Source organism: Pistacia vera, unplaced genomic scaffold (genome assembly GCF_008641045.1).
Source record: "Pistacia vera cultivar Batoury unplaced genomic scaffold, PisVer_v2 Contig247, whole genome shotgun sequence".
NCBI classification, from domain to species: Eukaryota; Viridiplantae; Streptophyta; class Magnoliopsida; order Sapindales; family Anacardiaceae; genus Pistacia; species Pistacia vera.
The window spans coordinates 592,168-617,873 of NW_022196054.1; positions in this window are offsets into that span (position 1 = coordinate 592,168).

Below are 25,706 nucleotides of genomic sequence, written 5' to 3' on the forward strand. Positions count from 1 at the left end.
GGCGAAACTGTCCAGAGAGTTTCACCCTTGGTTCAACCCATCTTCGCCGCGGCGAAGATTCTTCTTCGCCCCGGCGAAGCTTGGTACACTCAAATTCTTCTATTTTCAACCAAAATTCAGGGCAACAATCAAATAACACTCAAACAAACAAATATAACAACAACCAACTCGATTAAGGGCGAAAGAGGAAACAATAACAACGTACCTCAAGTGGGGCGTTACAGATGGATGTCGGCAAGCGAGGGGAAATGGCTACACTGTCCACTTTATTGTTCATAGTTTTGTATATGACATGAGTTTTGTACAAAGAATGTATATGTTTAATAAAAGAAAATTTTGGGCCCAACTTTTTATGCTATTTTACATGTATTTTACTATGCATATTTTATGAGAATACGAGTAGAAAGCAGTCATTACATTTGTATTGGGAGTATTGCTCTATACAGTCACTTAAGCGACTGTACAGAGCAATACTCCCAATACAAATACGTACCCTTTCTTCACCGGCCTCTTCATAGCCTACATTCTTGCTAGCCTCTTCCTCGTTGCCTGAATCCTTGGAAACTCCTCCTAGCCTGAATTCTCACCAGACTCCTCTTCCTCGCCTGCATTCTTACCTGACTCCTCCTCTTCAGAATCGTTTTGCGATTCTTCTCTCTCTTGTTGTGCCCCCAATGTCTCCTCTGCCTGTGGACCACTTTCACTTATCAGATGATCCACCAGAGTAGCCATTGAATTGCTTGCGCCACCGGAATCTAGGATTCGAAGTGGCGTTAGGTTTTTCTCCTCATTGTGAGTGTCAGCCATGGTTTTGGAATGAATTTGGTGTCAAAATTTGCAGTTTTGATCGGAAATGTGGGCTGTATCACCAGAAATCGCACAGATTCCGTTTAGGGTTCAAGAAATCGATCGAAAATCACGACTTATCATCGGAAATCGAGACTATATTCCGTTTAGGGTTCAAGAAATTGATTTTAGGATTGAATATGGTGTGGAAATTTGCAGGTTCGATCGGAAATCACAGTGTCTCCCTTTGGTTTAAGAAATTGCTTTTTGACCTAATGAATTTCGATTAAGCGAGGTGAATAGGTGGGGCTTGTTTTGTAAATTTCAAATTTTAAAAACTTTCATTATTTTTTCGGCCCACATTTGTTTTAATCTTTTCATTTTAACCCATTTTACGTGTTTAATTAATCCTAGCTATGCCACATCATCTTCTCTAAATTAAAAAAAAAAATGAAATACATTTTCAAGGCCATTTTCTTAAATCAAAACTTGAGATGGCCGGGCAACTAAATTTTCTCCATTNAATATTTTATAATATTCCCAAAATATTTGTTTGTTTAATTATTTAGTAAATATTAGTTTATATTTTTTATTTCTTTTAGACCCCTTAAGTCTATTAATATCAAAATATGGACAGGAAAAATTTTAAAATTTAACAAATACACCCTCACCTACCCACGATGCCAGATTCCAGCCACCACCGCCAGAATCTTATCGGGAAAGGGCATGACGACGTACAACGGTCGGATCTAGCAGATAGGGCATCGATATGGCCTATTTCGGCCCCATCGACCACAGATGTGGCTGGAAAAGGCCAGATTTGGCCGTCAACAGACAGAAAAGTCCATATCTGGTTGTCTGCAATGGCCTTTGAAAGTCGATGATGGCCAGATATGGTCTTTTCCAGTCAGATTCATAGTGGATTTGGCTGGAAAAGGTCACATCTGTGAATTATCGGCCATTTCTGGTCATTTGTAGCTGTCAGTGGTAGCCGGAATCTGGGAAGTTGGTTGGGTGGGTGGGGGTGTTTTTGTTAATTTTTAAACTTTTTCAGGCGGTATTAATGAAATTAATTCACTTAATGGGTCTAAAATTAATTAAAAAAATACTAATATATCCTAAATAATTAAACAAAGAAATATTTTGGGGATAGGATTTGTAATATTTATAGGAATATTCAACCAAACGCACCTTTCTCTATATCATTAAACCGAACTGTTTGTAGCCTCTTCTCTAAAACCTATCCTGTAATAGACCTTGCCCCCTGCAAAACCTTCTTACGAAACCTTATGGCTCCTGAACTCTTCCTTATTGCGTCTGCCTCTGCCTTATTTGGCACTTCCCCACATCGTAAGCCCATCACCAACTTATATTCCATCATCCCAAAACGTAGTGGCTTTTCGTCCACCACGAACCACATTTCTTTTTTTTTTTTATTACATTTTACTGAGTTCAGCAACATGTAATTCACTCCCTGCCCCCAAAACACCTTTTTTCCAATTTGTTCCGATTCTTAAAAACCGACTGAACAAGTGTCTTCGAAATCTCTTGCACCATGCCTCATTCCAGCTAAAATCTCTGTTATTCTATCAAAAACATCCCAACTCGACCTGACTGTCACCTTTGCAGGGAAGTAGGGTACATTATCGCTTACAAGCTCTAACTTGTAGTCTCTATAGTTTATGGTCCGCACAATCTGCACAATCGATATAAACAAAATGTCAACAATAAAAATAAACAAAAACAACTAATAAACAAAATATCAGCAACAAAAAATTACCTCTGTGGTCACTTAAGCGATTTTAGATCGCTTAAGAGATCTTGACTTTACCTCATGCAAGATCTCTAAAGCGATCTGAAATCGCTTAAGCGACCAAGAGTAAACTGAAAGAATCTCTTAAGCGATACAAAAGATCACTTAAGCGATCTTATATCTAAGATGATTCTGCCTAGGACAAGATCGCTTAAGCGACTAAGAGGAAACTGAATCAATCGCTTAAGAGATCTTAGATCTGGGCAGATGATTCTACCCAGATCTAAGATTGCTTAAGCGATCCTTTGTATCGCTTAAGCTACCATGAGTAAAAGAGATTAATCGCTTAAGCAATACAAATGGTCGCTTAAGAGACAGTACAGAGCAATACTCCCAAAACAAATACGTACCCTTTCTTCGTCGACCTCCTCGTAGCCTGCATTCTCGCCTGACTCCTCCTCTTCAAAATCGTTTTTTGATTCTTCTCTCTCTTGTTGTGCCGCCGTCATCTCTTTTGCATGTGGACCACCTTCATTGATCGGATGATCCACCGGAGCAACCATTGAATTACTTGCACCATCGGAATCTAAGATTCGAAGTGGCATTGGGTTTTTCTCCTCATTGTGAGTGTCAGCCATGGTTTTGGATTGAATTTGGTGTCAAAATTTGCAGTTTCGATCGGAAATGTGGGCTGTATCACCAGAAATCGCACAGATTCTGTTTAGGGTTCAAGAAATCGATCGAAAATTTTGACTTATCGCTAGAAATCGCGACTGTATTTCGTTTAGGGTTCAAGAAATTGATTTTAGGATTGAATATGGTGTGGAAATTTGTAGGTTCGATCAGAAATCGTTGTGTCTCCCTTTGGTTCAAGAAATCGCTTTTTGCCCTAATGAATTTCGATTAAGCGAGGTGAATAGGTGGGGCTTGTTTTGTAAATTTCAAATTTTAAAAACTTTCATTATTTATTATTCGGCCTACATATGTTTTAATCTTTTCTTTTTTACCCATTTTACGTGTTTAATTAATCCTAACTATGTCACGTCATCTTCTGTAAATTAAAAAAAAAAAAAAAAACATTTTCAAGGCCATTTTCTTAAATCGAAACTTGGGATGGCCGGGTAGCTAAATTTTCTCCACTTTCTGGGTATAAATTCCCCACAATGTGAATAATTCAACAAAATTCAGAACTTTACCCCTCTCTACTCTTAACGGCTACATTTCTTTCTCCTCTCCTCTTCTTGTCTCCAATGCCCTCAATCTCAGCAATCTTGCCCAAATTAACAAACCCTACTCTCTCTTCTCTCTTCTCTCTTCTCTCTCTGTAGTTTACTGATCGGAATCAACCACTTCATGCAGCCAAGAAACAGAGTCTTCAGAGAGACCCACTCAAGTGAGTCGCCATCTCTAAACCCTAATTCAAAATTAAAGTCATTGCAGAAGCAAAAAGACGAACTCACTTCTTCCACCTTCTCCGACATCTTCCAAGATTAAGAGTCTGCTTCCCCCACGCCCGCCCAACCACTCAACAGCTTGCCACTCATACACTTCCCAGGAACGTAATGGTTGTCGGGTGTTCAAGTAATTGTTTCCATCTTCTTCTTTTCAGTGGTTATTTGATATTATCTTTTTAGTATTTTGACAGAATTTGGGGAAAGTGACTCAAGCTTGAGAAAATGTAAATTTTAAAGCTTCTGTTTTTTTACTGAGTGGAAAAGCGAGAAATTGTTGAGTTTCTTTCTTTTGTTTTGTATTAGATACTCCGTACATAAAATTGTTAGTTGTTGGCAATAAAGTATTCTTTATTGAACGAATCATATGGAGCTGTAACTATACAAAATTATCTGCACAAACAATCCGTTGATTAGTCTTTAAAACTTCGTTTGCTCCTTAAAATAATAACTCTTTTAAAATCAGACCGAGAAGAATCTCAAAAGAGTTTAATATTTATCAATGCTCTAAACATTTCACTATCTTCTTGTTTATCCATATCACAACTGTGAAGCCATTTTATTGCTCGAACTCTTAACATATAGGGTTTACGATTCATTCAGTAGACCATAACCGTTATTATATTTATATTAAACATATAGTTTTTTTACGTTAGTATAAAACATAAAAGATGTAGAATGTTTATGTCTATGCTAAACATATAGGGTTTACGATTCTTCTTTGTGGACTATGACCGTTATTATATTTATATTAAACATATAGTTCTTTACATCAGTATGAAACATATAAAGTGTTGAATGTTTATGTCTATGCTAAACATATAGGGTTTACGATTCTTTGAGTGGAACATTAGGCGATTTCAGATCGCGTAAGCAATCATGTCCTAGGTAGAATTGCTTAAGCAAATATTTTGGGAATATTTTATAATATTCCCAAAATATTTGTTTGTTTAATTATTTAGTAAATATTAGTTTATATTTTTTATCACTTTTAGACCCCTTAAGTTTATTAATATCAAAATATGAACAGGAAAAATTTTAAAATTTAACAAATACACCCCCACCTACCCACGGTGCCAGATTCTGACCACCACTGCCAGAATCTTACTGGGAAAGGGCGTTACGATGCACAGCGGTCTGATCTGGCAAATAGGGTGTCAATATGGCCTATTCCAGCCAGATCGACCACGGATGTGGTCGAAAAAGGTCTGATCATGGCCAGATCTGGCCGTCGACGAACAAAAAAGTCCACATCTGGCCGTCTGCGATGGCCAAATATATGGCCATCATTGTCGGTCAACGATGCCCAAGATTTGGCCGTTGTTGACCGTCAACGTCGGCCATTTCTTTGAAAGTCGATGACAGCTAGATGTGGCCTTTTCTGGTAAGATCCACAGTGGATCTGGCCGAAAAATGTCACATCTGTGAACTATCAGCCATTTTCAGTCGTTTGTAGCTGTCAGTGGTAGCCGGAATCTGGGAAGTTGGGTGGGTGGGGGTGTTTTTGTTAATTTTTAAACTTTTTCAAGCAGTATTAATGAAATTAATTCACTTAATGGGTCCAAAATTAATTAAAAAAAATACTAATATTTCCTAAATAATTAAACAAAGAAATATTTTGGGAATAGGATTTGTAATATTTATATGAATATTCAACCAAACGCACTCTATATGTTTTGAACAAAGAAGAAGAACATATGTTCACCAAGATTCCATGGTTACCTTATAAATATAATAACGGTCATGGTCCACTAAACGAATCGTAAACCCTATATGTTTTGCTTAGACATAAACATTCTACACCTTATGTGTTTCATACTGACGTAAAAGAACTATATGTTTAATATAAATATAATAACGGTCATGGTCCATTAAACGAATCGTAAACCCCATATGTTTAGCATAGATGTAAACATTCTACACCTTATATGTTTCATACTGACATAAAAGAACTATATGTTTAATATAAATATAATAACGGTCATAGTCCACTGAACGAATCGTAAATCCCATATGTTTAGCATAAACATAAAAATTCTACACCTTATATGTTTCATACTGACATAAAAGAACTATATGTTTAATATAAATATAATAACGGTCATGGTCCACTGAACGAATCGTAAATCCTATATGTTTAGCATAGCGTTAATTGCTTAACCGATGCTCTGAAATACAATAAATAATATCTAAATACATAGGATCGCTTAAGCAATCCTCTGTATTTACACAGTCGCTTAAGAGATCCGTCTGTATCGCTTAAGCGATTCTTTGCTTTTACTCGGGTCGCTTAAGCGATCCGTCTGTATCGCTTAAGCGATTCTTTGCTTTTACTCCTGGTCGCTTAAGCGATTAGTAATCAATTAAGCGATCTAGTCCGCAGCAGAAGCCCAGATCTATGATTGCTTAAGCGATCTATTTGTATCGCTTAAGCGATTTTCGTAAAAGACTCTTGGTCGTTTAAGCGATCTTATGTATCGCTATCGTTTAAGCGATCTTATGTATCGTTTAAGCGATCTTCTGTTTTGCTTAAGCGATGCTTCGTAATAGACTCTTGGTCGCTTAAGAGATTTGAGATCGCTTAAGTGATCATTTCTGGAAAAGTCTTGGTCGTTTAAGAGATATATGTGGTCGGTCATATACGTAATTGTTTGGTACCATGCCTGTCTTTAAGTTAATTAATTTCGAAATGGCTGTGATTGGTAAACATTTTTACATCACTCATTTCCCTCCCAAATCCGAAAAGAATTTGTATCGCAAAATTAAGTAATTTATATCAATCTAATTCATCACAAATAAAAATATAAGAGACATCAATGTAACCTGTTTATCGAAACACAAAATAAAAAATAGGCATGGGATGCGGCAAATATCGAAATATTTGGACAAACTAACCATTAGCCCCAGCTGTGGTGAATCGAATAATCAAACCAGTACATCACACGTTGTAGTGATACACAAAATAAAACAAAACGCTAAAAAACCATTATCCAACTTGGGTGAAGCAAATGATCATACCATACATAGTAAATTCAAACTGCTAATGATATATCATATATGGACAAACAAAAATATCTCCCAAATGTCAGATCCAATTCTTTACAATGATTCTATAGGCACAAGGCTTTTGGCTGCCACAAGAAGAGCCACAGCACAACGATCTGGACTTGAGAATTTCTTATACACTGCCTTTAATTTACTTTTTAATGCCAAAGAGTTTAATGTCACTAACACCTTTGCACAATGCCTTTATTGCAGATGCCTCCTTCTGGCAATCAGCCTTTGAGAAGTTTTCAAATTCTGTTTGCCAGCAACCTGTCTAAGATCATTGTTTGGCACCATGCGTTCCCAGCAGCCTTTATTGCAAATGCCTCATCTTGCCAACCAGCCTTTGAGATGTTTCCTCTCATTGTTTGCCAGGAACCTACAAAGTTATCTGGCACACACCTGCAGACACGTCAGCTTTTGTAAATTAAAAAAAACACGTAAAAAAGTTACAGAGTGATACGTGAGGTGTAACAACTCCTTTCTACTCATATACTCATAAAAATACATATAATAAAATACATGTATGATAACATAAATAGATGGGCCGAAATTTTTGGTTTCATTAAATATACATATTCTTTACACAAAATAAAGTATCATATACAAAAAGTCGTCAAAACGTGGTAGACAGTGTAACTATTTCTCTTTGCTTGCCGACGTCCATTCGACCGTGTCCTCACCTAGATCCGGCAAAACACATAGAAACAACGGGGTGAGCACAAATAATGCTCAGTAAGAAAATCCTCTACTCATCTATCCCCATAACTCTTTCTCTTAATTCTTTCCTTACATTACTCTCTCGAATGTCACGGCCTCATCTTACCGGAGACACAGCTGGGATTCATCCCACTCTTCATGACTTCTGTTTTCTCTCTCTGTTCTTTCCCATTCTTTCTTATTTGAATGTCACGGCCTCATCTTACCAGAGGCACGGCTAGGAGATCACAAAGCACCCACTCTTCGTGACTTCTACTCATTCAAGTGTCACGGCCCCATCTTACCGGAGGCATGGCCTAGAACTCAAGCCCACTCTCTGTGACTGATACTCATTCAAGTGTCATGGCCCCATCTTACCGGAGGCATGGCTGGGAGATCACAAAGCACCCATTCTCGTGACCTTTACTCATTTTCTGCTGATCGGACTTGGTTATGCATGGATTCGAAACCTTTGGTCACATGAGTGTATATTCTCTTTCTCTTGAATGTCACAGCCCCATCTTATCGGAGGCACGGCTTGGAGATCACAAAGCACCCACTACCCGCGACGATTCTACTCATCACTCACGGATTCCCCATCGCACAACCTACTCTACTTTCTTCTTTAGCACTACTCTTTCTTTGTTCTCTAATGCTTATTCTCTCTTTCTCTTTACTCTTGGAGTAGCTTACACTCCAATTCTTTACTCTTACTTGAGCTACTTCTCAAGTGCACAATTAATGCATATGGATGGCTCATGCTCATTAATGCACTTATGAAATGCCAATATGTCATGTTGCAAGAATTAAGGTTCTCTACTCATGCATATACTTCTCTCAAGCATTTTATCAAACAATAAGCATGCATAAATAAACTCTATTTTAACTATAGTTCTATTTCTTTCTTGGACCATCCATAATTGGAGTAAAACTCCTCCATAATAATTCTAAACCTATCAAGGAAAGGCACTTCAAAAATCTCTACTCAAATTCTTCTCAAATTCAGCCAAACTTCCATTGGCTATCCCAACCTTGACTCTACTTCTCATGGCTCAAAATCATTCATCAACCCATCAACTCATCAATAATTACAAACTTAGCAATCAATCTCACAATTGTAAGTATATAAATGCATATCAAATCATTTGATTGCTTAAATCTTAACTTGGGTTGGATTTACTTACCTTGTGAGTGAGTGGCTTCACTAGCACTTCTCTTTCCCTTTGGTAGCTTGTCTTTTCTCTACAACTTAGGATGCTTTAGATTAACTTTCTACCACAAACGACTTAAAAAGCTCTCTAAAATCCTTGAAATATTGAATGAAAAGTTGAGAGGAAACAAGGAATGGGAATGGTGGTGGAGAAGAGAAAATGAAGGGTTTACTAAGTCTTAACCCTTATTAGCTCATAATATAACCACTCTTTCCCATTTTGCCCTTGCTCTTTCTTAGAATTACATTCTTGTCCTTTAATTCCTTACACTCACACCCCCACTCTAACATATTCTCCATGAAATTTCCTTACATTTCACTCCACACTTTTCCTGCTAATTAGAGGTAGAATGGTCATTTTGCCCTTAGGGAAAAATATCTAGAAACTTCAACAAAAAACTCTGACAGCTCTTCGCCGCAGCGAAGAAAGTTTCTTCGCCTCGGCGAAGAAATCCAGGGCATACGTCGCCATGGCGAAGACTCTTCTTCGCCCCGGCAAAGATTGGAATTCTAAAATTCGCCAAGTCTTAACCAGTTTCAGGGCAAACACTCAATCAAACCAACACATCACTTCAACCAAGGGCCAACCAAACAATATTAACAATATAACACTCAATTAAGAGCAAAACAATAAAGATTCAAGCAATGCAACATAAATTAGCTATATACCTCAAGTGAGGCGTTACAATTCTCCCCCCTCCCCCCCCCCCACTTGAAAGAATTTCGCCCCCGAAATTCACACAAATAGCTCCGGGTAACGACTTTGCATGTCTTGTTCTACCTCCTAGGTGGCCTCTTCTACCTTGTGATTTCTCCAAAGGACTTTCACTAACGGAATTCTCTTGTTCCGGAGCTCTTTAATCCTTTGATCTAGAATCTGTAATGGACGCTCCTTGAACACAAGGTTCTCTGCTAACTCAACATCCTCTACACTCAGGATATGGGAGGAGTCACTTACATACTTCCGCAGCATCGAGATACGAAAAACATCATGCACCTTGTCCATGCTAGGTGGTAGTGCCAATCTGTAGGCCACATTTCCCACTCGTTGCAATACCTCAAATGAACCTATGTATCTTGGTGCTAACTTCCCTTTATTCCCGAAGCGTATCACTCGTTTGTAGGGGGAAACTCTTAAAAACACCTTAACACCCACTTGGAAATCAACCTCTTTCCTCTTCAAGTTGGCATAACTTTTCTGTCTGTCTTGGGCTTGCTTCATTCTGTTTCTGATTAACTTTACATCCTCTAGCATTCTCTGAGTCACCTCTGGCCCAAGAGCTATATTTAACTCATCCTTTTCACCGATCTCATCCCAATGTAGTGGAGACCTACATCGTCTACCATACAAAGCCTCGTAAGGCGCCATCTTAATTGTAGACTGATAACTATTATTGTAGGCAAACTTTACCAAAGGTAACATCTCTTGCCATGAGCCTTTATAATCCATACAGCAGGCTCTCAACATATCCTCAAGCACCTGATTCGTTCTCTCTGTCTAGCCATCCGACTGAGGATGATAGGAAGTGTTGAATGCCAAACGGGTACCCAGATTCCTCTGTAAACTCATCCAGAAAGCTAAAACAAATCTGGAATCTCTATCTAACACTATTGTCCTGGGCACACCATGTAACCTAACTATCTCTTTAATATAAATCTGAGTTAACTGATCCGAAGAGGTGCTCTCCTTTACTGGAAGGAAATGGGGTGACTTAGATAATCTATCCACAATCACCCACATAGCATTATACCCTTTCTACACTTTAGGGAGACCTGTGATAAAATCCATCAAAATGCTTTCCCATTTCCACTCCGAAATATTGAGTGGTTGAAGCAACCCTGACGGCCTTTGGTGTTCTGCTTTTACCTGCTGACAAACCAAGCACCTAGATACAAACTCTGCAATATCCCTCTTCATACCTGGCCACCAATAGCCTTCTTTACATCTTGATACATCTTGGTTGCTCTAGGATGAGCAGCGTATGGTGTGTCATGAGCCTCCATAAGAATTCTCTTTCTCAACTCACCATTTGGAGGAATACACAACCGATTTCTAAAATAGAGGACACCATCTCTTAGGTGGAACTCTATTGTCCTGCCCTCACACACTTGCTGAACTATTCTCTGACACCACTCATCGACCACTTGCTTTTATTTGATTTCCTCCAGCAAAGTAGATTGAATCTCTAACCTGGCAATCCCTCTCGGAATCACTTCAATCTATTCTCTATACAACTCTTCTATTAGCTTTTTCTGCTTAGTGAGCCAGGACAAATAGGCTTTTCTACTCAAGGTATCGACTACTTCATTGGCCTTCCCCGGTTGGTACTTGATCTCACACTCATAATCCTTAACCAGCTCTAACCACCTTCTCTGCCTCATATTCAACTCCTTCTGAGTGAAGAAGTACTTTAAACTCTTATGATCGGTGTAGATATTACTCTTGGCACCATAAAGGTAATGCCTCCAAATCTTTAATGCGAAGACCACAACTGCTAACTCTAGGTCATGCGTAGGGTATCTCGTCTCATACTCTTTCAATTACAGAGAGACATATGCTATCACCCTACCTAATTGCATTAACATAGCACCAAGTCCTTGCAATGAGGCATCTATATAAATGTCATAATCTACACCCTCATGTGGTAACACTAACACGAGAGCTGTCGTTAACCTCTTCTTTAACTCCTGAAAACTCTTCTCACATGCTTTTGACCATGCAAAATGAGTTCTCTGTTTGGTAAGAGCTGTCAACGGTTTAGCCAACTGGGCAAACCCTGTTACAAATCGCCAGTAGTAACCTGCTAGGCCTAAGAAACTTCTAATCTCTTTTACTGTCTTCGGCCTTTGCCATTCAAGGATTGCCTTCACTTTACCCGGATCCACTGAAATCCCTTCCTTAGACACAGTATGGCCCAAAAATATTACCTAATCCAGCCAAAACTCACACTTGGAAAACTTAGCATACAACTTCTTTTCCTTCAATCGTTGCAACACTATTCTCAAGTGTTCCTCATGCTCTTCTCTCAACTTAGAGTAAACTAGGATATCATCAATGAACTGACCCAAACAACCATGGAATACCCAGTTCATCAAGTCCATAAAAACTACTGGGGCATTAGTCAAGCCAAAAGGCATCACTATAAACTCATAATGCCCATACCTTATACGAAAGGCAGTCTTAGCTATATCTTGCTCAGCCACTCTTACTTGATGGTACCCTGACTTCAAATCAATTTTGGAGAACATTGCTGCTCCTTTCAACTGATCAAACAAATCATCAATACGAGGTAACGGGTACTTATTCTTCACTGTCACCTTATTCAACTCTCTATAGTCAATACACATTCGTAGTGACCTATCTTTCTTCTTAACAAACAGGATTAGGGTTCCCCAAGGAGAATGACTCGGTCAGATAAAGCCTTTATCTAAAAGCTCTTGGAGTTGCTTCTCCAATTCTAGAACTCGGCTGGGACCATTCGACAAGGGGCTTTAGATATTGGTGTTGTTCCAGGTGCTAGTTCAATACTAAACTCAACCTTTCTCTCTAGAGGCAAACCCGGTAAATCTTCCGGAAACACATCTAGAAAATCTCGAACTACTGGCACCCTCTGAATTTCTGATTGGGGAACATCACCACTCTGCACCACATGCGCAATGTATCCAGAACACCCCTTTCTCAACATCTTTCTAGCCTTCAAGCTACTAATCAACATGCTCAACTGATGGCCCTCTCCAAAGCTAAATTTATCTCCATTATCGAGATTGAATCTCGCTTTCTTCCTCCGACAATCAATCTCTACTCCATACCTCCCTAGGAAATCCATGCCCAGTATCACATCAAAGTCGGGCATATCAAACACTATCAAATCCACTACTAACTCTCGACCATGGATCACCACAGACTCTCCTGACAACATCTCCTGAGTCAGAACACTAACCCCATCGGGTAACTCTATCTTAATGGGTTAACCCACTCTAGTAGGTTTCAAACCTAACCTCTCTATCATCACATAAGATATAAAAGAATGAGTGGCTTCTAAATCAATTAAAGCATATAAAGGAACAGCATGAAAGAACAACTGACCAGTTACAGTAGATGAACTAGCCTTACCTTCACCCTGTGCCACTGTAAAAACTCTGGCATTGGTACCTCTAGAACTCTATGCTGCCAGTGGGAGAGGAGCTTTACAATCTCTCATCAAGTGCCCTGGCTGATGGCACCTGTAACACACCCTTTGCTCTCACAAATGCTTTTTTGAGTGGTTCCTCCCACATTTAGAGCAAGGGGAAAACCCTTCTGTCCTGGGCCACTTACTCCTCCAGTCTCTTCTGTTCTGCCTAGTCTGAAACTTCTTCTTATTGCTCTTCATTTCTTTGCTTTTTGCACCCTCAACTTTCTGTCTCTACGGGGCGATAGACAACTCACTTGATCCTCCTGTCAAGGAGCCTACTGGGGTGATTTTATTCTCAAATATTTCCGCCCTTATTGCTCACCTCAAGGCCTCACTATAGGTTTGTGGAGGATTGGCACCCGTCATTATATCCAGAGTTATCTCAGGTTTCAAACCATGGACAAACTTGTCTCTCCACAATTTCGGAGTACTAACAATCCCGGGTGCAAGCCTAGCAAGGGAATTAAATCTCACCGAGTACTCTTTCACTGTACTAGACCCCTACTGCAAGCCGATAAATTCTTGGACCCTCTCATGAACTCAGTTCTTAGTTCTGTACTCAGCCTCAAACTCTCGTATGAATTCTTCCCTAGTCATTACTGCAACATCATGAGTATCTTCTACTAATTCCTGTTAGGAAATGACCCGGTTGCGCAGCGGAAAACAAAAATTACAACCATGGATCGTTCCTTAGAACCCAAAATCAGGGCATAGAAAATTACAGTTTATATTTTATAAGAATCTGCAGAAAAATAAATCCAAAGGTTTAGATTCATACCCACGTTTGGAGGCTCCACCAATATTGTCTCTGAACGTGTTTGCTACCGATCCAAGTATAGGATCAAACCAAGAGGTCCACATGAAGACAACCACCAAGAACCAATGAGGGATTTGCTACATCCTCCTTGGCCTTAAGAAATCAAGAAGAACAAAAGAAAAGTTTGATTTTCAATCAAACAGTGAAAGTGGCATGGGAGAGTGTATGGGTTGTTGTGTTTTCTTTTGTTTTTCAAAAAGGCAAAAATGATTTTTTTTTTAAAACACACAAACACTATTCTTTTTATAGGCAAACCAAGTTGCCCTATTCCCACATGGAATGGGCTTGGGCTCCAACCCAAACAGCCCATGTTGCCAAACACTCCCAATTAGATTTTTTTTTTCATTTAATTCATCATTATTTCAATTAAAATCAATTAATATTTAATTAACATTTAACAATAATGATGATTCAATTAAATATGTGCGAACACACATTTAACCGTAATTCAATTATTTAATTTTTTTAACAAATTAAATAAAAGGCTACGACCTCAGCAAATTTAATTGCACTGTGAAATTACCAAAATACCCTTTCGCCTAAAAAGACGAAAACGCCATTCTTTCTTCTTGGCTCTTAAATTATCTTCTATGTGTGTGACCCATAGGCTCCTCATCATACCGGTAGTGTATAGTATCGCGACTAACACCAATTAATCGTCTCACTAATACACAGACCAAGATTGGCCCCTAGCAAGGCATCATGGCCACCCGATAGATTCGGATTCAGCAAAGTAGCTACCTGTCAACGATATGGTTACCGTACAATACGATCCTTTCATCATACGTTATCTCGACGAGACGAAGGCATAGAAATAGTGTCAACCTTCGGTTACTCTCGATATTATATATTCAGTTTCTGGACCAATGACCCGTATTATAATCTGGATAGAGCAACAACTCAATCCCACTGTGGCCACAGTTTTAGTGTCATTGCCATATACTGAATTGCGCCGTGAGATAACTTCTCCCGTACCCGGGAGTGATGAATCCTTTGTCAATCCACCATAGTCTTGATACACTCCTTGATATAGCCAATCACCACCGTACTGACAGCTCTGAATAGAACTGCGTTAGGCTAGTGTCAAACTGTACCAATCGGTGCACAAGGCACTCCGGTGATCTCAAGTCTAAGGATCACATGCACCACCATTCGTTAGAGGATTTGTTCCATAGACACTGGGGTTACCATCCATATGGAATCCTCTGGTGGGTCAGTCCAGTGAACTTGCTGCGGTATATCCGCCTACAACAAGCACCCATGTGTTGCACCAGGTTGTCACCAAACAACCTTGACAAGTGAGATCAGTCACTGCCTTTCGACAGGGTCGTTCAACACTATGATAGCCTTACCGTATTATCTGTGCCCTTACTTCAGAATAATACTGGGGCTACGGACGTTTCTAGAATGGCCACCATATGTGCTCATAGGGTTCTCACTATCAAGATTTGAAACACTTGATACCCTCGTCACGGTTCTACCATTCTAAGGACATATATCAATACATATTGCAATAATAATGATTTACGCGATATAGAATAAAATGCCTTTTATTATTGATTAATGAACATTATTACAAAGAGTCAATTCTACAATAATTGATTGGCTCTAGGGCATCTACTCTAACAATTCCCACCAAATTTAGGCATCACCCCGAAATAAGAAACTCGCATACCAAATCTTCTCCCAGTCCTTCATAGGAAATAATGTCGTCGTACGGTCTACGGACCTAAACCATTCTTCGGCAACTACTGGGATCGTAGTACCCTTAAACTCTGACGGTTGATGTTGACTGGGAAGACAATAGATTGGCTCAACTCTATTCTGTGCTATCTGAGGTAACGGCCCTTCTCTTTCTTGTCTTGCAGTCGGTACTCGAATAGAGGTTTCAACTCTCCCTTGGCTTTTTGCCATAACTTGCCATACAATTCCCAAAATTCTAGCTTCATCCAAGGGAGGGGACATAGATTCTGGTGGGTTAGAAGGTTCTCCCTCAGTCATCACACCCTTACCATGCTTTCGGTTACTACGCCTCATCTACAAGACAACCACATTTGGTCAATTCGAGAAACACTGAAAGTAAGGAAAGAATTAACTCACATAGTCGGCTCTCGGACGTCGTGGCGATGAGAATAGTACACTGCCAAATCCCAAAATCTTAGCTCTGATACCAAAAATGTAACGACTCCTTTCTACTCATATACTCATAAAAATACATATAATAAAATACATGTATGATAGCATAAATAGATGGGCCCAAATTTTTGGTTTCATGAAATATACATATTCTTTGCACAAAATAAAGTATCATATACAAAAAGTCGTCAAAACATGGTAGACAATGTAACTATTTCTCTTCGCTTGCCGACGTCCATCCGACTGCGTCCTCACCTAGATCCTGCAAAACACATAGAAACAACGGGGTGAGCACAAATAATGCTCAGTAAGAAAATCCTCTACTCATCTATCCCCGTAACTCTTTCTCTTAATTCTTTCCTTACATTACTCTCTCGAATGTCACGGTCTCATCTTATCGGAGTCACGGCTGGGATTCATCCCACTCTTCATGACTTTTGTTTTCTCTTTCTGTTCTTTCCCATTCTTTCTTATTTGAATATTACAACCTCATCTTACCAGAGGCACGGCTGGGAGATCACAAAGCACCCACTCTTCGTGACTTCTACTCATTCAAGTGTCACGGCCCCATCTTACCGGAGGCATGGCCTGGAACTCAAGCCCACTCTCCGTGACTAATACTCATTCAAGTGTCACGGCCCCATCTTATCGGAGGCACGGTTGGGAGATCACAAAGCACCCACTCTCATGACCTTTACTCATTTTTTGCTGATCGGACTCGGTTATGCATGGATTCAAAATTTTGGTCACGTGAGTGTATATTCTCTCTCTCTTAAAGGTCACGGCCCCATCTTATCGGAGGCATGGCTTGGAGATCACAAAGCACCCACTACCCGCGACGATTCTACTCATTACTCACGGATTCCCGATCCCACAACCTACTCTATTTTCTTCTTTAGCACTACTCTTTCTTTGTTCTCTAGTGCTTATTCTCTCTTTCTCTTTACTCTTGGAGTAGCTTACACTCCAATTCTCTACTCTTTGTTGAGCTACTTCTCAAGTGCACAATTAATGCACTTATGAAATCCCAATATGCCATGTTGCAAGAATTAAGGTTCTCTACTCATGCATATGCTTCTCTCAAGCATTTCATCAAACAATAAGCATGCATAAATAAACTCTATTTTAACTATAGTTCTATTTCTTTCTTGGACCATCCATAATTGGAGTAAAACTCCTCCATAATAATCCTAAACATGTCAAGGAAAGGCACTTCAAAAATCTCTACTCAAATTCTACTCAAATTCAGCCAAACTTCCATTGGCTATCCTAACCTTGACTCTACTTCTCATGGCTCAAAATCATTCATCAACCCATCAACTCATCAACAATTACAAACTTAGCAATCAATCTCACAATTATAAGTATATAAATACATATCAAATCATTTGATTGCTTAAATCTTAACTTGGGTTGGATATACTTACCTTGTGAGTGAGTGGCTGTAACAACTGCTGAAAACTAGTACAATGCATGCATAATTACAATAGAAAATTAGGCCCAAAGTTTTCTTTTCATTACAAGTCATATGTCTTTTATACACAAAAAGTATTGTTTACAAAAATTCATTTTAAAAGACAAAACAGGGGAACAGTGTAGCTATTGCTCCTCGCTTGCCGACGCCCCTCCGACTGCATCAACACCTAGATCCTGCATCCACAAAGGAAAATAACGGGGTGAGCACAAAATAATGCTCAGTAAGTAAAACCCTCTATCTGTCTGTCCCCGTATGTATAACTCTTAATTCTTTCCTTATACTATTTCTGTTTCTATTTCTGTTTCTACTAAACATCATGGCCTCATCTTACCGGAGGTACGGCCGGATGGCGTTCACACAGCACCATCTCACTCTCCATGACTATCGGGTGGAATTCACACAGTACCAACCCGTTCTTAGTGACTACCGAGTGGGGATCACAAAGCACCTACTCGGTTTTCCTAACTATCGGGTGGAGACCACCTAGCACCTACCCGTTTCTCATGACTTTTGGGTAACGATCACCAAGCATTAACCCGTCTCTAGTCACTGTCGGGTGATGATCACAAAGCATCAACCCACTTCTACTAAATGTTGGATGATGATCACAAAGCATCAACCCACTTATCTAACAACTAACCGGGTGGTGGTCACAAAGCATCCACCCGTTTCTACTACTCATCGGGTGACGATCACAAAGCATCGACCCATCTCTAAGGGCTATTCGGGTGGTGATCACAAAGCATCAACCCGATTCCCATAACTGTCGGGTGATGATCACAAAGCATCAACCCATCTATACTACTCTTCTAATTCACTCTATTCTAGCATTTTTCATTCTCTCTACCCTTAGAGTAGTTGCATCCACCAAGCTCTCTACTCATAGAGTAATTGCATACACAAGTTTCCTACACTTTCTTAGGTCACTTTTCAATGCACAATTAGTGCCTATGGATGGTTCATCTCCACCAATGCACTTATGAAATGCCAACATGCAATGTTGCAAGAATTAAGGTTCACTACTCACACTCAAACCTCTATTAGGCATTTCATCAAACAACTCAAGTGCACTATAAAACTCTACTATAGCAATGATTCTAAAACTTTTTCTCATCATCCAAAATGGGGAGAAACCCCTTCACATAACCACAAAACCTGTCAAATAAAACACTTCCAAAAAGGGATCCACAATACCCCCTTCAATTCCATCTCCAACTACCTTTCCAACCCAACAACTCATTTCTCATATTTGCAAAGAATAAGCAATCCCAAGGCATAGAAATCTCTATTTAAGCCTTCATACATGGCATATCACATGTATATCACATACATACATCATTTCTATCAAAACCCTAATCAAGAGAATTCTTAAATCTCAACTTGGGTTGGGATTTACTTACCTTGTTATGGAGAGACTTCACCAACTCTTCCTTTCACTTGGTTTGCTTGACTTTTTCTCTACTCTTAACCAAAAGAACAAAAACCCTTAAACTTCATTATAAGCTAAAACTCACAAAGTTACACAACCAAAGTAAGAATCCTTACCTTAGGAAGTCTTAGGTTGATTTTCTACCCCAAATCACTTCAAAAACCCCTTGGAACTCCTTGATCAAAAGAAAGAAAAGTTGAGAGGAACAAGAATGGAGAGTTGCGTTTTTGAGAAGAAGAATGAGGGGTTTGCTAACTCTTAATTCCTTTTAATGAAATTTATACCAAAGCATTCCCATTTTGCCCTTACTCTTCTTTGGGAATTCCATCTATATCCTTTGATTCATTACAACCACACCCCCATAACAACATATTCTCCATGAAAAATTCTTACAATTAACTCCCCACTTTTCCTGCTAATTAGGGGTAGAATGGTCAAATTGCCCTTAGGGAAGAAAATATCTAAAACTTAACAAACATTTTAGTCGGCCTGTTGCCGCGGCGAAACTGTCCAGAGAGTTTCCCCATGGTTTCAACACATCTTCGCCGCGGCGAAGACTCTTCTTCGCCCCGGTGAAGCTTGGTTCACTAAACTTCTTCTATTTTCAACCAATTTTAGGGCAAGCATTCAACACAACACTCAAACAAACAATATTACCAAAAACCAACTCAAATAAGAGCGAAAGAGGAAACAATAACTACGTACCTCATGTGGGGCGTTACAGTGGCTTCACTAGCACTTCTCTTTCCCTTTGGTAGCTTGTCTTTTCTTTACAACTTAGGATGCTTTAGATTAACTTTCTTCCCCAAAGTACTCAAAAAGCTCTCTAAAATCCTTGAAATATTGAATGAAGAGTTGAGAGGAAACAAGGAATGGGAATGGCTTTGGAGAAGAGAAAATGAAGGGTTTACTAAGTCTTAACCCTTATTAGCTCATAATATAACCACTCTTTCCCATTTTGCCCTTGCTCTTTCTTAGAAATTCTATTCTTGTCCTTTAATTCCTTACACTCACGCCCCCACTCTAACATATTCTCCATGAAATTTCCTTACATTTCACTCCCCACCTTTCCTGCTAATTAGGGGTAGAATGGTCATTTTGCCCTTAGGGAAAAATATCTAGAAACTTCAACAAAAAACTCAGACAGCTCTTCGCCGCAGCGAAGCAAGTTTCTTTGCCTCGGCGAAGAAATCCAGGGCATACGTCGCCACGGCGAAGACTCTTCTTCGCCTCGGCAAAGACTGGAATTCTAAAATTCGCCAAATCTTAACCAATTTGAGGTCAAACACTCAATCAAACCAACACATCACTTCAACCAAGGGCCAACCAAACAATATTAACAATATAACACTCAATTAAGAGCAAAACAATAAAGATTCAAGCAATGCAACATAAATTAGCTACATACCTCAAGTGGGGCGTTACATGAGGAGTTCACTCAATCTATCTCTTTCGTTAAAGCTCCATATAAGCATGACACCTACAGCATTAGCACCACAACCCAAGTATCAACATCAACATCACATAAACTACAAAATTCAAAGTCCAACTTTCATACCTTTTGATTAGGTTCTGGTCACTCAAAACAGATCCATCTGCCCATGGAAGCAGTCGACGGCACAGCGCTCCCGAAAGTCTCTCATTGTTTTGTCATTCAAGCCGTCCATCAGGGTGTTGGTCATGTCGAACTAAATAAATTTAGGGGCATATGCCCCACATTCAGCACTACAATAGGAAGAAGACATTAGCATTAGAATAAACTTATAGAATAATTGTATTATGTAAGTTAGTTTTATACAAAATTTACCTTGACTAATTTATTGGGACGGTGGAGCGCTTAAGTGGCAACTTTCTGGTTAGTATTTGATCGCCCAAGTGCCCAAACATCCCGCTGTCACGCAATAGCCGTGGGAACAACTTGGAGAGTGGCTCCAACTCGACCTCCAACTGCTTGTCTCGACAAATAGTTGGGTTGCAGTCAAGGATCTTCAGCAACCCCTCCCCTAGATGCGCGATGACTATTATCCAATGCATCTGTTTGACGAGGATGATGCAGTAGACTCTTTTAGCAACTGCCCAACCGTGGCCATATTTGGGCTTTTCCCCCGGTACATACTGCATAATCCTGTCATCAAACTTAAAATCATCAGGGATGCAGTAAAACTGTTTTGGGGCCAATCTTTTTCGCTTCGCTGCTCCTTTTGCTGCACCTCTAGCAACGGCATTTTTAATTAAAGTGCGATATGTCAAAACAAGCATTTGGCCAAATGCCGCATCGGTGATGGCATAGTCGGGATACAATAGATCACCATCACTAGTCTATCTTAGCCTCATCAGTGCCAATATCTTATCGATGTGCTGCATCAAATAAAAACAACAAGATAAGTATGGAAAACATAGGCAAAAATAAGGAAAATTAAGCGAAAATAACTCACCGAGTCCTCAAGCCACGTGCCCATCGTCAACAACTTTTCAAACCATTCCTAGGGATAATCCCATGTCTTACATTTTATATGGGCATTACTTCCTGATTCATTGTAATACGCATAAAAGAGTTTTTTCTTTTCCTCTATTGGCCTATACAAATCGACATTTGAGTCCATTTTCGCTTGCCCACTTCCTCCCCCTTCCTCCATTTTTACATCCCCGCTTCCTTCACCTCCCACCTAGCCCTCCTCCATTATCACTGCCCCACTTCCTCCACCAACATCCTTAACCTCCTCCATTTCTGGTTCTTCCTCCATTTGTTTCTTAATTTTCCTCTTCTTTACCTGTGTCACTGCCATGCAAGGCGATTTGACAAACTTGCTCTTTTGGCTCTCTCTTTTCAGCCCAGTTTGCACTTCAACCGCCTTTAATTCTCCACCAATTTCCTCCTCCACTGTACCAACTTTCTCTGCTAGCTTACCCACTTTCTCCTCCACCCTTTTCACGTGCTCTTCCATCTTGTCAAACCTGTCATAAACACCTATTGTAAAACTCTCAAACAGGCTATTTATGAGGTCAACCACCTCATTCTCCCGACGCTGATGTCTCGACAAAACAGTACTTGTTGTATTGGTTTACTGAGGCATACGAACCTCTTCCTCCCTCTTCTCCTCCTCCTCCTTCCTGGGTCTCTCGCCAATTGGAGCTTCATCATCCTCGGCATCAACTACATTGTCAAGCAGTGACCCTGCAACTGCCGTCACATGCGTGACCCCTTTTAGGTCCCACATCAGACGGTCTATCCATTCATCCCTTTTATCCTCCAGTGCTTTGAAAGATATGACATAGTCCTCTTCCACTTTATCCCCAGTAGTGATGAGAAAGGGACGGACGACTCCCTACAATAAGAAACAAAATCAATCAAATTGAAGCGACATTTTAAAGCAACTACATATTCAAAACCTTAATCCTTTAATCTTACCCTAGCCGTTTCAATCTCCATGTGTAGTTGGTCATGATCCCAATGGATACACCTCTCCACATGCCACCGCAACATCCTAGGAAATTATTGTTGCGCATCCAAGCTGTTGCTCCTTCCCCCCCCCCCCCCGCCCCGCCTTAGCGAAGACAGGGATGGCCTCATACATTCAAGCCTACATTGTAAAAAAATAGTCCATATCATAATTCAAACACATATATTACAAAAAATATAACAAAAAGCTATTAATATTTACCTGCATTGCCCATGGGAAGCCAAACAAATTGTACGTGCTTGGTTTATCCTTCCCGACCTATTGGGACTACTTTAACGCCATGTCTGGTTTTTTCAGGCTGTTGATGGTTCGCTCAAATGATATTTGTCCCCACGAATAAGAATTAAAGATCTTTAAGTTGCTTGTAAACAACAACCAATCTGTCTCAACAACTTTTGTTGAGTCACCAGCTAATAAGATCGAATGTAAAAACAATACCAAGCACACTTTTATCTTCCCTCCATCATTAAACCAAACTGTTTGTAGCCTCTTCTCTAAAACCTATCCTATAATAGACTTTGTCCCCTGCAAAGCCTTCTTACAAAACCTTATGGCTCCCAGACTCTTCCTTATTGTGTCTGCCTCTGCCTTATCTGGCACTTCCCCATATCGTAAGCCCGTCACCAACTCATATTCCATCATCCCAAAACGTAGTGGCTTTCCGTCCACCACGAACCATATTTCTTTTTTTTTTTAATTGCATTTTACTGAGTTTAGCAACATGTAATGCACTCCCTGCCCCCAAAACGCCTTTTTCCAATTTGTTTCGATTCTTAAAAACTGACTGAAACAAGTGTCTTCGAAATCTCTTGCACCATGCCTCATTCCAGCTAAAATCTCCTTTATTCTCCTCATTCCAGCTAACTCGACGTGATCGTCACCCTTGCAGGGAAGTAGGGTACTTTATTGCTTACAAGCTCCAACTTGTAGTCTCTATAGTTTACGGTCCGCACAATCTGCACAATCGATATAAACAAAATTTTAGCAACAAAAATAAACCAAAACAACTAATAAACAAAATATCAGCAACAAAAAATTACCTCTGTGGTCGCTTAAGCGATTTTGGATTGCTTAAGAGATCTTGACTTTACCTTGTGCAAGATCTCTTTAATCGCTTAAGCGACCAAGAGTAAACTAAAAGAATCTCTTAAGCGATACAAAAGATCGCTTAAGAGATCTTATATCTAAGATGATTCTACCTCGGACAAGATCGGTTAAGCGATCTGAAATCGCTTAAGCGACTAAGAGGAAACTGAATCAATTGCTTAAGCGACCATGAGTAAAAGAGCAATACTCCCAAAACAAATATGTACCCTTTCTTTGTCGGCCTCCTCATAGCCTGCATTCTCGCCAGCCTCCTCCTCGTCGCCTGAATCCTCGGAAGACTCCTCCTAGCCTGAATTCTCACCAGACTCCTCCTCCTCGTCTGCATTCTCGCTTGACTCCTCCTCTTTAGAACCGTTTTGTGATTCTTCTCTCTCTGTTGTGCCGTCGTCGTCTCCTCTACCTGTGGACCACCTTCACTAATCGGATGATCCACCGGAGTAGCCATTGAACTACTTGCATCACCGAAATCTAGGATTCGATGTGGCGTTGAGTTTTTCTCCTCATTGTGAGTGTCAGCAATGGTTTTAGATTGAATTTGCTGTCAAAATTTGCAGTTTCGATTGGAAATGTGGGCTGTATTGCTGGAAATCGCACGGATTCTGTTTAGGGTTCAAGAAATCAATTTTAGGGTTCAAGAAGTCGATCGAAAATCACGACTTATCGCCGAAAATCACGACTGTATTCCATTTAGGGTTCAAGAAATTGATTTTAGGATTGAATATGGTGTGGAAATTTGTAGGTTCGATCGAAAATCGCAGTGTCTCCCTTTGGTTCAAGAAATCGTTTTTTGCCCTAATGAATTTCGATTAAGCGAGGTGAATAGGTGGGGCTTGTTTTGTAAATTTCAAATTTTAAAAACTTTCATTATTTATGATTCGGCCCACGTATGTTTTAATCTTTTTATTTTAACCCATTTTACGTGTTTAATTAATCCTAACTATGTTACATCATCTTCTCTAAATTAAAAAAAAAAAAAAATGAGAAACATTTTCAAGGCCATTTTCTTAAATTGAAACTTGGGATGGCCGGGCAACTAAATTTTCCTCACTTTCTGAGTATAAATTCCCCACGATGTGAATAATTCAACAAAATTCAGAAGTTTACCCCTCTCTACTCTTAATGGCTACATTTCTTTCTCCTATCCTCTTCTTGTCTCCAATGCCCTCAATCTCAGCAATCTTGCCCAAATTAACAAACCCTACTCTCTCTTCTCTCTTCTCTCTCTGTAGTTTACTGATAGGAATAAACCACTTCATGCAGCCAAGAAACACAATCTTCAGAGAGACCCACTCAAGTGAGTCGCCATATCCAAACCCTAATTCAAAATTAAAGTCACTACAGAAGCAAAAAGACGAATTCACTTCTTCCGCCTTCTCCGGCATCTTCCAAGATTAAGAGTCTGCTTCCCCCACGCCTGCCCAACCCACTCAAGCGCAAGCTTGCCACTCATACGCTTCCTGAGAACGTAATGGTTGTCGAGTGTTCAAGTAATTGTTTCCATCTTCTTCTTTTCAGTGGTTATTTGATATTATCTTTTTTGTATTTTGATAGAATTTGGGGAAAAAGTGACTCAAGCTTGAGAAAATGTAAATTTTAAAGCTTCTGTTTTTTTACTAAGTGGAAAAGCGAGAAATTGTTGAGTTTCTTTCTTTTATTTTGTATTAGAAGAGAGAGAGAAATGTCGTTGTTCTTTTCTTCAGGTTTTGTGACTAGAAAGTATCGCTTTTGCTCTTGTGAAATTTAATGTTGCATGTCCTAATATATCCACATATTATTGCAGATTTACAATGAACAAATCATTTTGTGATTAGACAGTATCCCTTTTGCTCTTGTGAAATTTAATGTTGCATGTCCTAATATATCCACATATTATTGCAGATTTACAATGAACAAATCACAGATTTGTTGGATCCAAGCCAAAGAAATTTTCAGGTAAGAGGAGCACTCACATCCAGTAAAAGACCTACATAAATTCAGTTTTCCTTGACCCTGTTTTGTTTCTCCTTCTAGATAAGAGAAGATGTCAAATCTGGTGTTTATGTTGAAAATTTGATAGAGGAGTACATATGCACAATGAAGGATGTCACGCAACTACTGATAAAGGTTTGCTTCGTTTTTTCTTCTTGGAACGCATAGTGAGGATGCTTAAGGTGGGTTTCT